The sequence below is a fragment of the Podarcis tiliguerta genome, assembly GCF_965153285.1.
Source record: "Podarcis tiliguerta genome assembly, chromosome: 1".
Classification (NCBI taxonomy): Eukaryota; Metazoa; Chordata; class Lepidosauria; order Squamata; family Lacertidae; genus Podarcis; species Podarcis tiliguerta.
The window spans coordinates 79,233,437-79,247,175 of NC_139534.1; the positions used below are offsets into that span (position 1 = coordinate 79,233,437).

The following is a 13,739-nucleotide window of genomic DNA, read 5'->3' on the forward strand; positions in this document are numbered from 1 at the left end:
CTTTTAAGTTCAGACCAGTTTCATTTTTAACCTTAAAGTTTTCCCTTCTCTTTCTAAAACAGGCGGGTTTTAGGGGTTATGAGAGGTAGACAAGGCCCCTGATGTTTTGAATTGTGTCTGATCTTTATAAAGCTAATGGAGTTGAAGCATTTTACTTTTTTTTAAAGTAGTTTTCCCATTTAATTCACAGACCTAAAAGTAGTTCACACATCAAGAGGCTGGCTATATATTATTAACATAGAAGAACAGGGGAAAATGCTTCCCAAATTGTGGGCTGGGTTGTTTGTGAGAATTTCCCCAGAGGTGAGGAGTCAGAACAAGTGTAAAATACGTGATTTTCTAGGTGACTTTCTGGGTGACTAGGTGTTAGGAATAAGAGGTGTTAATTGAAAAAGAAAGCAAAGTTTCTTTGAAGTTTTAATTTAGTAACTAGTCTGTTAAACACCAGACTACAGTGACAGAGAAGGAACAGAAAAAAATGAGTTGCAAAGTAAAACTTTATTAGTTAGGCCAACAAAACTTTAAGACATTCAAAAGATGTAGAGTATTCCCCACAGCTGTCCTCCACCCCCTTTTTGCTGTAAATTATTCATTATTAAAAGGTCTCAAATATAACTGTTACTGAATTTAAAATGGCAAATATCTGTACTGTCGAAGTCAATTTTTTTGCTCTATACCGGGGTCAGCAACCTATTTCAGCTGTGGGCCAGTCCACCGTCCCTCAGACCATGTGGTGGGCTGGACTATATTTTTGGGCGGGACGGGGGGAATGCATGAATTCCTATGCCCCACAAACAACCCAGATATGCATTTTAAATAAAAGGACACATTCTACTCATGTAAAAACACGCTGATTCCCGGACTGTCTGCGGGCTGGATTTAGAAGGCGATAGGGCCAGATCCGGCCCCTGGGCCTTAGTTTGCCTACCCCTGCTCTATATCCTATTATTATTCTTGAAAATAAATAAACATATACCAAAAAAGGTCTCAACTGATTTTAATAACTGAAATGTTTTGTAGTTGGCTGACAGAGTAAATTCTGTAGACTGTAAATGGTCATGTAAAATCTATACTGCAGGTGAAAAAAGAGCTAACTCAGGGCCAGTTATGCCCCAGAACCAGGACTCCCACAGGTAAGCTCCTCCAGCAGCTCCAAGGAGGAGATGGATCCAGTCCGTCATCTGTCCTGTGACGCTTTTGTGGGCAATGGAGCCTCTCTCTTTCCCTGAGCTCAGAGGAGACCACCAGACTCTGATGAGCTCAAGAGAGCTCTGAGGAGATTGCCACACTTGGAAACCCCGATACCTTGAAGGAACCAATGATTGCAAAAGGTGACACTGCTGTGTAAGTGGCCTGGGGTGAGGCTACTGTCAATGACGACCTAGCTTTGCTGTAAAATGTAGCCATTTGCTTCAGGCTTAAGGTGTTGCCTGAAGCGAGTTGCTTCATTCTGCAGCGTATATGTTTTGGTTAATTTGTTTTGAGGGTTGGATATATAAAAAAAACTTTTCAAAATAGCTGAGCAGTTCCACATGATGCCATTGTATAATGCAGTTTACCTTTAGCACAAAGCCCTGCTTCTAAGTCAAGCACTTCTGCAAGCTTTCATTTGCCAGAACTTGCTTCTGTTTTGGAGGAAATGAGAAAGAAGAAAGGAAGAAACCAGAAACAGTTCCTAACAGAGACATTTTCTTGGAACTGGAAATCCCAAGTACCAGATGGTGCCTCCTTTGCAAACTTGTGATTTACACACATTCTGCAAAATATTTGAAAACCTGTCCAAAATTGTAAATCATGTGCAATAGACTCTTCCTATCCCTAATCAGCCTGGATGACTTTTTCATCAATTTAATAGAGCCATATAGCCCTTAGGAAGATATTATTCTACTGCTAGTAGGACAAAATATATTATGCCTGTGTATCTAAATATCTATGTGACAGCTGATTTTCCAGATAACCCACTATATAAATACAGCATGGATGCTGACTTTAAGAAAGGTATAATTCAGTCAGAGAAGCAGGTCTGATTACAACTCCAGGACCATTAATTAAATCACTTCTCTTCTTCATTCTGGGGGGGGGAATGCAATTTTCAGCAACCCCCCTCCCTGCAGAGCCCTGCAGAGCCCTCTAAATATGCTCCAGAGATTTGAGGGAGCTTCTGGAGCAGATTTAGAGAGAGCAGGGGAGAGGAGGATTGCTGGAGATTGCTTCTCTGAAGAGTTCTTCTGAAGCGTTCCCTTCCATTTGTGGACAGTCACTGATGGGTATCCCCCAGACAGTAGTTTGGTTCTTATAATAGGTGTACAGTGGTACCTCGGGTTGAGAACTTAATTCGTTCTGGAGGTCTGTTCTTAACCTGAAACTGTTCTTAACCTGAAGCACCACTTTAGCTAATGGGGCCTCCTGCTGCCGCTGCACCGCCACTGCATGATTTCTGTTCTCATCCTGAAGCAAAGGTCTTAACCCGAGGTAATATTTCTGTGTTAGCGGAGTCTGTAACCTGAGGTGTCTGTAACTTGAAGCGTATGTAACCCAAGGTACCACTGTAATAGGAAATCAAATGGAAAAATGGCATTTCTTCCCAACAAAGTGGGGTAGGTTGTGCTTATGAAATTCTGAGTTGCCATGTTTGTCTTGATAATTAAGGGGGGGGGACTAAAATATGTAAATATATTTAAATGACTAAACATTAGGAAGAACTTTCAACAGTGGAAAGGACTACCCTGGAAGGTGATGGACTTGCTATCCTTGGAGCTTTTTAAACAGAGGTTGGATGGCCATCTGTCAGGGATTCTTCAGCTGTGATTTCTGCCTTGCAAGGGGTTGGTCTAGATGACCCATGGGTCCCTTCCAACTCTACAGCTATGTTTCTATGATTCATAGAATCATTTGTAGATAGATTCTATGGAATTAATTAATGGATCACATAAAAAAGTAGGGGATCAATCAATTGAAACACTTTAATTGTTTGACAGTGTAAAAACAAAGAAACAGGGGAGTGGTATATATGCACAGTTTCTGCAATGCCCCAGGGAAACATTGCTATTGTCTTTGTTGGGGCCTGTTCTTGAGTTCCTTTTCCCTTTTCCCTTGATCCTATTTGCAAGGCAGTCAAGGGAGTCTGTCCTCTCTAACTGCCACATTCACCTCCCCAATTTCCCCTTTTAACCCTGCCCCTATCGCTGATCTTGCCTGTGTTTGAACATACCACACAAATCTGAAAAAAGATTCCCAAGAATTCATGAGTTGGATGTCTGGCATGCCACAGTTGGGACTGAAATGGAAGGGGTTTCAAATTGCACTTGCTTTACTCCCTAATTCTAAACCTAGCGATGGATCTTTCCATTCTGTGCTCCCCTCTGAGCAAAATTCAGAATGCAACAACAACTGAGAATCTCTGTTTCTCAGTCGAAAGAAGTGTCATCAAGTCAGAGGCAGCCGTTTGGTAAACTGGTAGAAGTTCACATTATGGCCATGTTTATTCTGCTCCAAAGTATTCGTGTGAAAAAAGGGGGGAAATGTTTTAATGTGCATTATATTTTGAAGTACTGTTCTAAAGATACCACATTTCACACTTGAAACCAACAGATTGTATCCAAAGCAGTGTTAAGTACCGTACCCTCAGTGCAAAGATTTCCATTTGAGCAATGAAAGTTTCCCCACCTTCCTTTTCATTGCACCCCCTAATTCTATTCTAGGGGTTCCCCCAACCTTCTGGAGCAGGGTTGGGGTGGGTGAGAAATATGTGTGGTGGAAGGAGAGGGAGGAAAGTCTTGTTTCATAAGCAGAAATCCTTGTGCTGGTGGGACATGTTTGAGGGTTTTTTTTGCATGTGATTCTCTTTTATGTTATACTGCATGATATTCCATGTGGCCATAAGCAATGTATGCTACAGGTTGAAATGTTAACTTTTCATTAATGAATCACATTGCTGATGTCCCAAGGTATGGTATAAAGGTGTGTGAGACTACCATGGGTGCTGAATCGAGCTAGTGCTTGGATGCCATGTGTACACTTGCCTTGGGTTTCATAACAGAAGAAAGGTGAGATGTAAGAAAATAAAGACTAAAATAAAATGAATGTGCAATGGCCTCCAAATTGTATGCATTATACATTGTACAAATATTGTGCAGATATTGTAAATTGTATGAATGAAGCTGAATACTGGAAGACTAGGGAAAGACAAAAGAAAGTACTCATTCACACAGTAAAACTGTGGAATTTGCTCCTACAACTTGGTGGCTTTGAAAGAGGGTTTGACAGATTCATGGTGGATGAGGCCATTCATGGCTTCCAATCACAATGACTATGTTCTACCTCCACTGTCAGAGCCAGTAAGCCTCTGAATACCTGAATACAGGAGAGATCATCAGTGGGTTTGGGCTGGGTGTCTATCAATATGCGGATGATACCCAGCTCTACCTATCTTTCAAATCAGGACCAGTGAAGGTGGTGAAGGTCTGTGTGAGTGTCTGGAGGCGGTTGGAGGATGGATGGCAGCTAACAGATTGAGGTTGAATCCTGACAAGACAGAAGTACTGTTTTTGGGGGACAGGAGGTAGGCGGGTGTGGAAGACTCCCTGGTCCTGAATAGGGTAACTGTGCCCCTGAAGGACCAGGTGCGCAGCCTGGGAGTCATTTTGGACTTACAGCTGTCCATGGAAGCGCAGGTCAATTCTGTGTCCAGGGCAGCTGTTTACCAGCTCCATCTGGTATGCAGGCTGAGACCCTATCTGCCTGCGGACTGCTTCACCAGAGTGGTGCATGCTCTGGTTATCTCCAGCTTGGACTACTGCAATGCACTCTATGTGGGGCTACCTTTGAAGGTGACCCGGAAACTACAACTAATCCAGAATGCAGCAGCTAGACTGGTAGTGGCCACCGAGACCACATAACACCAGTCTTGAAAGACCTACATTGGCTCCGAGTATGTTTCCAAGCACAATTCAAAGTGTTGGTGCTGACTTTTAAAGCCCTAAACGGCCTTGGTCCAGTATTTCTGAGGGAGCGTCTCCACCCCCATCATTCTACCCGGACACTGAGGTACAGCGCCGAGGGCCTTCTGGCGGTTCCCTCACTGCGAGAAGCCAAGTTACAGGGAACCAGGCAGAGGGCCTTCTCAGTAGTGGCGCCTGCCCTGTGGAATGCCGTCCCACCAGATGTCAAAGAGAACAACAACTACCAGACTTTTAGAAGACATCTGAAGGCAGCCCTGTTTAGGGAAGCTTTTAATGTTTGATGCATTACTGTATTTTAATATTTTGTTGGAAGCCTCCCAGAGTGGCTGGGGAGGCCCGGCCAGATGGGCGGGGTATAAATAATAAATTATTATCATTATTCTTACTGTAAATAGAGAGTGCTATTTCACTTACCGTATTTTTTGCTCTATAAGACTCACTTTTTCCCTCCTAAAAAGTAAGGGGAAATGTGTGTGCATCTTATGAAGCGAATGCAGGCTGCACAGCTATCCCAGAAGCCGGAACAGCAAGAGGGATCGCTGCTTTCGCTGCACAGCGATCCCTCTTCTTGTTCTGGCTTCTGAGATTCAGAATATTTTTTTCCTTGTTTTCCTCCTCCAAAAACTAGGTGCGTCTTATGGTCTGGTGCGTCTTATGGAGCAAAAAATACGGTAGGTCCTACTTCTGGCCTTCCCATAGGCATCAGGCTGGCTCCTGTAAGAACAGGATGCTGGACTAGATGGGCTGCTGGCCTCATTCATTAGAACTCTTCTTAGATTTGTTTAGTGCATATGCTTCAGTCCATCACTGAAATTGCTAGGATTCAATAGAGCTTAACTTCAGCTGCAAATATGCCTATTGTTGCTTAGCCAGAGTAATTTGTCGGGGTTTAAACTAAATAATTTATTTTAATAGTTTTAACTAGAAAAATAAATAAATTACTACCCTATTTTAGCAAGTTTCTACGTTGATTAAAAATGCAGCTCAGTTTTCAACTAACTCAACCTGATGGTCCAAGTCAGTGAATCAGTCTCATCTGTTATTTTCTCAGTTTATGACCCACTATTACTTTTTATCTCTGCAAGTCATCTAAGTGGCTCCAAGGAGGCAATGATATATATTATACGGGCTGGAAGATGTAGTGGTGAAACAACAGTAAAACCAGAAATGGCAGCAGGTTTCTAACACATTCAGGGGACTGAAAGACGAAATGCTTAATTATAGTCGGCACATTGCAATATGTATTAATGCTCTTTCAGTTCATTCATGAGATCTTTCCATTAAAAGTTCATGCTGCAAGCAACCATTTATGCTCTGATCTAGCAACAATATACAGAAACATATGTCCATGCGCAGATGCTTGAACAAGTGGAACACAAAAAACTGTGCTGCAGGTAAAAAAACCCCTTCACATACTAATCAGCCCATAGATATTCTAATGTGGGCAAATTTACAGCTTGTTTGAATATCCAGGGGGAAGGAAAGCCTATCTCAAAGTGAAAGACTGAAAGCTAACATAGATGTTACAGCTTTCTTACTGTGACTTGGCATCAGAAAGTCTGGCAGATCACTTGCTTGAAAAATGTTCTGATACTCTGAAGGTGATAAGAGGCAAGTGGGGAGGGACACATTTACAGTGGATGGGTTTTGTTTTATTGCATACAAGCAACAGCCGTTTTATGCTTGTCTAATATGTGTGCAACCATGTGCATGCACATTGGCCCAAACCCAGGGGTGATCCCGAAACATCACAAAAATATTACAAAACGGGAGGGGGGGGGAATGGGGCGGAACAGATTGGGGTGATGATGTGGGCAAGGGGTCAGAACATATCACCCGCGCAAATTGGTCAATGCCTATATATGAATACAATAGACACCATAGATGTTCCGGCAGCTTATATTTTGTTGTTGTTTTTGATGGTCCGATAGCTGATTGTATATTCTTTCTTCTATTTTCTTGGATCCTGATCTGTGTTGCTTTTAACCGTAACGTATGTACTTAAGTTTATCTTGATTTTACTGTGATTTGAGCTGTGTTTTAATCAATTGTTTGATTTTGTGTTTTTAATGTATTGGCCAGGGAGGGCGGGGTATAAATACAAATTATTATTATTATTATTATTATTATTATTATTATTATTACTATTATTTTATTTTATTTTGCTGACACCGATGTGTGGACGCTGCCAAAACATGCTTGTATGAGGATCACCCATCCCATAAACACCTGACTGGATGAATTACCCTAAGCTTGTTGAGCTTGATTTCCATTGATTTTTAAGGCACAGCTAGCTCCTTCCCTTTATTTCCGGGGCACTAATTTACAGTGAAATCCTTCAAGGAGCAACCGGTGTGGTGTAGTGGGACTATGAAGCTGTCCTACCAACAGGGGTGTCACTGACACTTACCAGGACAGTGCAGGGACAAGATAGTGTGGAGACGAGGTTAGGGCAGTGGGATCACACTGCTGATAGTGTTGGATGAGCTCTGCTGCTGTGTCTGCACTACCCTAGACCCACGACTGCCCTGCCCCACTTGAATAAGTATCAGTGATGCTACTATTGAGAGGCTCGCTCTGTGGTGTTACCACACCAGCCTCTCCCGAATCCTATGTGTGTCTGCTCCGGAGTAAGTTCTACTGAGTTCAGTGGAACTTGCTTTCAGGTAAGTGGATATAGGATTGCAGACAACTAGATCCAACTGCCTGTGTAATTTGATAACCCCTAACATTATACATACATGAAATACACACATACATCTTACATAGGTGGGGATCTGTTTACAAAAATCAGAGCAGATTTCTTAAATGTTAGCAGGGAATGAATTGGCTTTGAAACCCAACATGACAGACAGTGTATAATCAGTCTGGCCTCTAAGCGATGTATGATTGAATAGCCCCCATAGCAGCCTCATTTTCTTCTTGTTCTTACATGAGTTCTGCAAGGTCCTTTGACATACATTTAGTCAATTTCTATAAAATATGGGAGTTACTAATTTTTAACTCAAGGCTAATCATTTGGGCTACATGTTCTTTAGGCTGCGCATACATTTCCAACTTAAAACACAGCCAGGTCTTTCTTCTTTTCAATTCAGATGAAAGCTGTGGGTTTTTTGGGGAAAGGAGAATGGATCAAAATGCAGTATTTTGTAAAGAATGACTACATAGATGTGGATTGTGGCTAACATCATGTGTACTCCACTTCCCAAACCAGTGGTGGGAAAGTACTGGCTTCAGAGTAAACAGGATCATGTACACAGCCTTAGTCTTTACATCCTACAGGCAGAAAAGGTTACAATGAACTGAAATACAGATTGCTTATCAAAGCTGGCATAAATGGGAAGAATAAAGCTGATAGTTGTCACCACCACCTGTTAAGAGCCATTTTAGGCAAATACTTCCAGTGTAAATACTGCTAACCGCAAAGACTGCTACCTATTTAAATAATATCAAATGGTCAGTTCCAGGATTTAAACTAGAATTTCTTGTTAAATTACTTGTTGATTACTTTTGCTGAACTAGTTTTGTGGATTTTCTGGATGATTTTCTGGTTACTTTTTTTACATTATTCTATGCTGCTTAGAGACTATGGTGCTCAGTGGTATGCAAACTGTTTGATTAATTAATTAATTAATAATTAAGAGTATGTATAAAATTAAGACCACCCAAAGAAGGTATCATGTTGTTTATGACTATAGCACTAGGCAAAATGCAGTAGCATCAACCAAGTGTCTCTCTTCATGACACATATTAACAGAGGGTGTGACTCACTGGCTGAACTGTATATATATGCTTTCCAAATGGTACAAAATAATGAGTAAATTATTATTAAGACTATTGTTATGTATGGGATCCCCAACAACCTGGGGCCCATGGGTTGGAGGAGGAAGAAAAAAAAATGTAGGATCCAGGGCCTAGGGCAGGTTGAGACGGAAGAAGAAAAAAATGAGGATTTCTTCTTCTTTGGTGATCACTCATAGCCAAGTAAGATTGTCTTTCATGAACACAGTCTTAACAGTGAGTCACTTAATCAGTGACTGTGGAGACCAATTCTGGATCCACATGTCCTTCCACAGTGGGGACATAAGTTTCCAGACAGCAGCTGATCATGGTGAGGATTTGCCAAGCATGCTTTCCTCTTACTACTTTTCTCCCTTTCGTCCTGAGTTCATGTTTCTTCAAGGTCCATGACACCTTTCGTAAAGGCAGTTCTTCAGCTGGAGCGCTTACAAGCAAGTGTTCCCCAGTTATCAGTGCTTATACCACATTTTTTTAGATTTGCCTTGAGAACATCTTTAAACCTCTTTTGTTGTCCACTGGTATTTCACTTTCCATTCTTAAGTTGGGAATAGAGTAGTTGCTTTGGAAGATGATAACCAGGCATCCGAACAACATGACCAGTCCAACAAAGTTGATGTTGAAGTCATTGCTTCAACACTGGTGATTTTTGCTTCTTCCAGTACACTAGCATTAGTTTGTCTGTCTTCCCAAGTGAACCTGGGAGAGACTAAGGGTTTTCATGTGTGTGTAGTATTAATTTTCTCTAGAGGTGATTTGGGGGAATTAATGGACTTACTTTGTGTGAAATGGATGTTCTGTTGATGCAGAACATGTGTGTTCAAACGAGTGGCTTAGTGTTTGGGGGCTCACATACCCTGCCGTTGCCTAATTTTCTTTTTAGCCTCACGGGTTTGACGTGGATGTTTACTTTCCATGTTAAAGATTGTTCACATTCCCACAGCCACTGTTTCATAGCAAGCCATGTCTACCTTGCCATTTGCAAAGTTGGCCCCTGGCAAGGGCGCAGCCCCAGAGGCATGTGACAATTGGGCCACTGGTGAGTGTGTGCATGGGTGGAAGGGGCGTGTGAATCCACCCTCCCTCTCCATCTCCAACCTGGCCTGAGGCCAGGGCCATAGCCAAGGCTCCCCTATGGATCATTGCTCCTGCCAGATCCCTGCCCCAGGCAGGAGTAGGAGCAGGAGGTCTCCAGTGTGGACTTCTTTGCAGTTACCTCAGAGGTGGCAGCACCAGGTGCCAGCATTGCACCACTCAAGCTCTGGGTAACTTGTCCCGCTGAAGTGCAAGAATGATGGAGTATTGAAGAGGAGGTGGGGAATCTGAGTTTCTCTTTGCCCCTAGTGAGGATGGACAGGCTGAGGATTGGCTGGGCTCTCTGGCACTGCTTGCAACACCTGGAAAAATTGAACTGTACCCCTCCAACTGGCAGTGTCCTCTCCCCATCTGCCCCCCACCCATGTGTGTGTGTTAAAAAGTAAAGTAAACATGTAAGATTCACCCATCTGTGGATGCCCCCCCTAATTTAGGAAATATAGTGAACTGCCTTAAAGTGAGTTCGATCATCCCTCCATCTAGCTCTGGGCCATCTACACTGAAAGAAAGAGGCTGTCAAGGGTGTGAAGGCAGGGGTCTCTCACACCCCTATGAGGAGATACCAGGGATTGAACCTGGGACCTTCTACAAGCAGCACAATTGCTTGACCACCGAGCTAACTTGTGGAGCAGACTTCAGTTTTGATAGAGGTGAGCCCTGAACAGCGCAATCCTATACATTTCTGCTCAGAGGTAAGTCTCATTTGAATTCAGTGAGACATACTCCTAGGCAGTTTTTTTTTTTCTGGGGGGTGCGGGGGGATGCATACCCCTAAACATTTTGTGAATCTAAGTTTGGCCTCATTGAGGGGCAGTATTTCAATACGAGTTGGAGAGTGAGAGTACCCCTAAACATTTTTTTAAAAAAGCACTGCTCCTAGGTCAGAAGCTCTATTTTCCCCCCTCATAGCCAGTTTGGTTGTGGGCTTCCACAGTCTCTCTCAGTTTCAGAGGTGCCAATATAGCTCCTTGCCAAGGGTACAAGGGAGCAGGGGTGGAGGAAGCCTCTCTGGTACCCAGGGGGCATGTATGTGCGAAAGCCCGTATGGATTGCACATGTGCACAAGCTTGTACGGACACCACACATGTGAAAGCCCGTATGGGCTGCCGCGTGCATGGCATTCGTACCTGTATGGACCTCAGCCGCTCCACAGCTGGGGGGAGGCAGCGGGGCATCTTGTCACCCCTCTCAGTGTGGCACCCAGGGCCTCCCGCCCCCCTTTATGCCCCTACACCTCTGTGTGTTCTGCCATGCCAACTATTTTGTGGCAGTGCCCACGCAACATTTTCTCAGGATTCTAAATGTTTCTGAGTTCTTTAGCCCTATAATTCTTTCTGTGGGACAATAATCATGCAGTACACACTACAAGTTTTGATCTGTAGAAAGATTTTGGAATATTCATGAGCGGCTGAATGAGAACTTGCCTACATCCTTATCTAAGGAGCAACTTGTTTGATCGTTGAAAACCATGATGAAGTCAACTCAAATTGAATTAAATGGGTTGGTGGAAGGTTCAACAGGTTTCCTAAGCTGAGTCATGAATATAGATGAAGGCGTTTCCTGGAAATCTATGTTTCCCTGGTATTCCATAGCATTATTTTCTGTCTGCTCTCACTGTTGATTGTGACCAACCATTCTGGAAAACTCTTCAGAAAGGTGGTTGAACCAAAGAATGGTAAGAACATTGCTTTTCTTTTTCAGGGGGTACTCAAAGGTATGCAGTACCGACATCTCTGTTTGTTGTTGTTGTTGTTGTTGTTGTTGTTAAAAAGTGTGGCACTTACTGTAACAACTTCATGGTGAATACCAGCACCTATTTTTCTAGAAAAGAAGCGCTGGGTAAGAATTGAGCCATTTACAAACTGGTTAAACACAGGGAAATCTACTCAACTAAGCAATAGCCATACATGAGCAGGCCCTAGGATGGGAGCTAAGATGAGAAGCATAAACAGATACATTCCCTACCCTAAATTTTCGTCATAGTTTCAATCTGTCAAGTAACAATACTGCTGATGCTCTAGTTCCCAAATCCTCTGTGGATTAAAAATAATAATAATAAATTCTTGAGATGCATTTGTGCAACCTTGAAAACTTGTGTGTGCTGCTTATCTCTCCTTCATCTTCTTATCCCAGCTTCTTATCTGAGTCATATTGATCTGAAAGCCTATAAAAGATGATGCGCCTAATGAGATGTTTCAACAGGGTTGACAACATGCTTTAGATGTTTGCCTTCATTTCTCTCGAAGCTGTTGCAGGGCTTCATAACGGCCTACAGTGACACAGTTTAGGGTTGTGTCAGACAGTGACGGAGGCAGCAGTGATGTCAGTCTTGATCATCACCACGCCATTTCCTCAATGAGGGGGCTTATCTGAGAAGCAAATGGCAGCTGCTTCAGTGAGTTACAGATATAATGGAGCTATCTGACCTTGGACTATTGATTATACCATTTTACTGGTTTTTGTACATTGCTTTGGTACCTCCAGTAATAAGCAGTTTATAAATTCTCTGAAATAATAGTACAAAATAGTATAAATCATCATTTGTATGTATTTATATCCTGCATTTCTAGAAAACATAAAGGTGATTTAAAGTGAAGTTTACAGTACACGAAACAGTAAGGTAACGGTAAAGGGACCCCTGACCATTAGGTTCAGTCGTGACCAACTCTGGGATTGCGGCGCTCAAATCACTTTATTGGCCGAGGGAGTCAGCGTACAGGGAGTCGGCATGACTAAGGCGCTTCTGGCGAACCAGAGCAGCGCATGGAAATGCTGTTTACCTTCCCGCCGGAGCGGTACCTATTTATCTACTTGCACTTTGATGTGCTTTCGAACTGCTAGGTTGGCAGGAGCAGGGACCGAGCAACGGGAGCTCACCCCAACGTGGGGATTCGAACCGCCGACCTTCTGATTGGCAAGTCCTAGGCTCAGTAGTTTAACCCACAGCGCCACCCGCATCCCTACACAAAACAGTACTGTAATGCAAAAACAACAACACCCCAAACATCAGCCACAATGGGCCCTGGCAGTTGCTCCAACACACTGGATGTTTAAGCCAGTCCTCTAGGGCCTCAAGAGGTAGAAGTCCTAATGTCACTTACACCAGCTAAAACAACACAATTGATTCAAGGAGTCAGATGGAAGAGCCAAATCATTCCCCATCTCTACTAGAAGGTTCTAAATGCTAATGGGATTCATTCAGAAAATTGTGCCAGGAGGATGACTATCCCAATGACACACATACTTGTACATATATTGGACTGTGATTTTCACCAAATAATAACATTTTTGCAGCTTAATCCTAAAGATGCCTACTCAGAAGTACGTCTTACTGATTTTAATGGGGTCTACTCCCAGGTTAGTGGGGTTAGGATTGCAGGTTTAGTAAACTTTTTTTCTTACTAAGCTGTGGCCTCCATAGTATTTAGTTTATTTGCACTGACACGAGCTATTTGTCTGTTTATATCTCATCTTTATTCCATCCTGGAACTCAAGGCAGTGCACCTTGCTCCCAGACTATTTCCCATCCAAACACTGACCAGACCTAAATCCCCCCCCCCCCCGCCCCGCTTCAGTTGCTGAAATGGCTGCTTTATGTGTCCTCATCTTGTATGTGTGCATCGAAGCCCTTAGATCAGGACTTATTTGGATGTGGATCAGAAATTACCTGCTCGATTTCACAAAGACTTGGAAACATGAACAAACCTGTTGATTTTAGACTCATGTAAATGCCACGACTTAGGTCTGCTTTGAGCAGAATGTTTTACTAGGCTTGTTGCTTCTACAGAACTCTTTCAAGTTTATCAGCCAAGGGGTTTTTTTTGCCAAGCCACAGAGATCCTGTCACCTAATCTTTTGTAAACTCATTTGCTTCACTGCATGGAG

At 42.9% G+C, this 13,739-nt stretch overlaps 1 long non-coding RNA gene across 1 annotated transcript in view; it reads left to right on the forward strand.

The window, feature by feature from the left end:
• Positions 1-13,739, forward strand: part of LOC310682755 — an 80,396-nt gene that overhangs the window by 43,333 nt on the left and 23,324 nt on the right. The gene's annotated exons all lie outside the window — the stretch shown is intronic.